Below are 3207 nucleotides of genomic sequence, written 5' to 3' on the forward strand. Positions count from 1 at the left end.
TGAGATTATATATATATATATATATATATATATATATATATATATATATATGAGTGTAAATTTAGTATGTCAAAGTTAATGTCAATAACATAACCATTATAAACATATATTTTTCAATATTCTAATAATATATTTTTAACCTGCGCCGCACAACGCGCAGGAATTCGTCTAGTATATCCTATAAAAGAAACATTTTTTTTCTTGCATCATATACATTTGAAACCTCTATGTCTCTTCAATTTCAACTAATTATTAATAAGCATTCAATTTTTTTTGTAACTTATGATACTTAATGGTACTTATGACACAATTTATATATATATATATATATATATATATATATATATATATATATATATATATATATATATATATGTATAGAGAGAGAGAGAGAGAGCTAGGTTCAAGTATTCTAACTAATTATTGTGCGGATATCGTATGCTATGAGAATAATAAGAGAATAAGTTGTTTAGCAATGCGAATACGTTCAACCTTACAAAAATATCGTCATTTTCATGCATTCTTGCTAATTATTATTTATTTTTGTTCTCACACATCGTTTTTCACTCATTTTTATTCTGACAGAATACGACCCAACAAACATTCTGACAGAAATGAGAATAATAATAATAAGTGTATAATAACCTTATAGACGATTTAATTAGTGAGAATGTGTGTTAATGACAATAGTTATGTAAGATTGAACGTATTTATATTATCAAACAACATATTTTCTTTATCATTCTCATAGCATACGATATCCGCACAATAATTAGTTAGAATAGAATAACCTAATATATATATATATATATATATATATATATATATATATATATATATATATATATATATATAAATTGTGTCATAAGTACCGTTAAATATCATAAGTTACAAAAAAATTTGAATGATTATTAATAATTAGTTGAAATTGAAGAGACACAGAGGTTTGAATCTCATACAAGAATTAATAATTAGTTGAATGGTTATTAATAATTAGTTGAAATTGAAGATACATATATATGGAAAAGTAAATATACCCGATATATAATATAATGTTTGAATCTCATACAAGAATTAATAATACGGTGGAAATAAAATCGATCGGCAAGTACAGAGGTGCCTTCCTATTTGAGCAAACTGAAGCACTCTATCGAACTGAGTCCTTCAATCTCGAATCTCCATTGATTTAGTCACTGGCCTTGTCGATTGTACTTCTTGCTAAACGATTTTACTGATCAATTGATATCAATTGATTATACGACCAATTGGCCATATCAAACGTGAATTAGAATCAATGTGTCGACGGTCTCCACCTGTTGCTGACCTAGCCGATTGTTGTTGTTTTACAGCCCCTCTACACTTTTTAAATGGTGTTTTCTCTAAATTGGAAAACAATCGTTGTCCCTTTACTTCAGTAGCTGAAATCGATCCAAAATCACAACAAGAACACCTCTAGTTGATTGCATATCATTTTGGTTACAAACATTCCCAAACCTGCATTGATATTCAAATGGCCAAATAGTTTTGATTGTGTATATTGCTCACGTATGGTACTTTACTCATTTAAATGGGTAGTAAGGGAAGAATATAAGTTGTGCACATAAGGTGCTTGATGAAATGCCTGAGAGAAACTCAATATCAGGGAATCCCATAATCAATGGTGTCACAACTCACAAGCAGTATTGCTCAATTGGTTTTGCTTATTACTATACAAAGTAATAAATTTTTTGACTTTTTTGTATGAAAAAAAATAGATCAGGAAAACACCAAATAAGAGACACTATAGGTTTATTGGATTTTACGATTGTAGAGCTGCTGAGGTGGCACTGAAAGCTCTAAAAGGCAGTGAAATAGCTGGAAAAAGGATAAAATTTGAACAGAGTAGGCCTGGTGGTGCTCGTAGAAGGTATGTATATATCAATTGTGTAAAGTGGAGGGACTTCAATAGTTAAAAAGGAATTCATGAGGGACTAAAGTCGACATTTTACATTTATGTAGCATGATGCAACAACTAGTCAAGAACTAGAACAAGATGAAGCTCGAGCTTTATGGCATCATGTTGGTTCACCAGTCATCAACTCTCCACCTGGTTATTATTTCAAAATTTTATACTGTTAACATTAAGACCTTATTTTTATTATTAATTTTTTTTCCATTTGCCAATGCCACATGGCAGGTAATTGGTCATTAGTTTTTGGAACCATTAGCCCTATTAACACCACCCCTTTACATGGTCTTGCATCCATACTTACACCATATATATCAAACCCCATGAAAATTTCACCAATTGGTAAAGATCAAGAATCAAGATCTTTCCCTGATCATAACACATCATCTTTTTTTGATTCTAAATTTGAACCTTCTTCTAGTATTGGTACCCTATCTGGCCCTGAGTTTCTTTGGGGTAGTCCAACTACTTATTCTGACCACCAAAGTAATTCTTGGCATGCATCTCTGGTGGGCCCGTTTAGTCCTAGTCAGCATGATGCATTCTTTGGACCACCACATCATCTTGTAGGCTCTGCACTAGTTGGCATACCTCTTGACATGTCAGAGAGATCATTCATGAGTCCAGTCATGCATAATGGAAGCCATATGGGTTCTTTTGGTAAAGGACAAATGATGTTTAGTAATGGTTCTTATCAAGGAAGGGGAGGATTGAATGATGGATTAATGGTGGGGAATCGAACTCAACGAGTTGATTGCAGTGTGAATCAAATAGGGAATGAGAAAAGAGTGTTCTTATGTGCTGAACTTTAATTTTCGTCTTGTTTAAAACTAAGTATTCTAAGACTAGTTTTATGATATGAGTATTTTTAATATTTTGGAATGTTCAAAATATTTTGGAATGGTCAAACTTGATTAAATGCTAAACAATAAATGTTTGTTGCATTAATGTTGTTGAATGCTTCTTTCATTTTAACCCAAAATTACAGCATAATTTCATTTTTTGACCCTACCATCTTTGAGACAAGGGCAAAATCGTCCAACAATGTGAAAAACCATGAGACTTATGTGTAGATAAAACAACATTGATGTAGTTTGATCCATGAGGATTGTGAAACCAATCAAGTGCTTCCCAAATTTGTTGACTGTCGCTAGGTTATGGTCGGCATGTGCATCAAATCTCATAAAATAAAACTCCAACCAAAGAACTGCATGAAATCAATTTGTTTTGGATCAGTATTATCACGACTTATGAAGTTT

At 31.4% G+C, this 3207-nt stretch overlaps 1 long non-coding RNA gene across 1 annotated transcript; it reads left to right on the forward strand.

The window, feature by feature from the left end:
- Window positions 1-1074: 1074 nt before the first annotated feature.
- On the forward strand, window positions 1075-2830 carry LOC145133172 (uncharacterized). The gene is made up of 2 exons (XR_013718450.1): window positions 1075-1906; window positions 1999-2830. It is a non-coding gene; the product is annotated as an uncharacterized LOC145133172 (long non-coding RNA).
- Window positions 2831-3207: the final 377 nt, after the last annotated feature.

Source organism: Lactuca virosa, chromosome 8 (genome assembly GCF_052849685.1).
Source record: "Lactuca virosa cultivar CGN04683 chromosome 8, Lactuca_virosa_CGN04683_v6, whole genome shotgun sequence".
Lineage (NCBI taxonomy): Eukaryota > Viridiplantae > Streptophyta > Magnoliopsida > Asterales > Asteraceae > Lactuca > Lactuca virosa.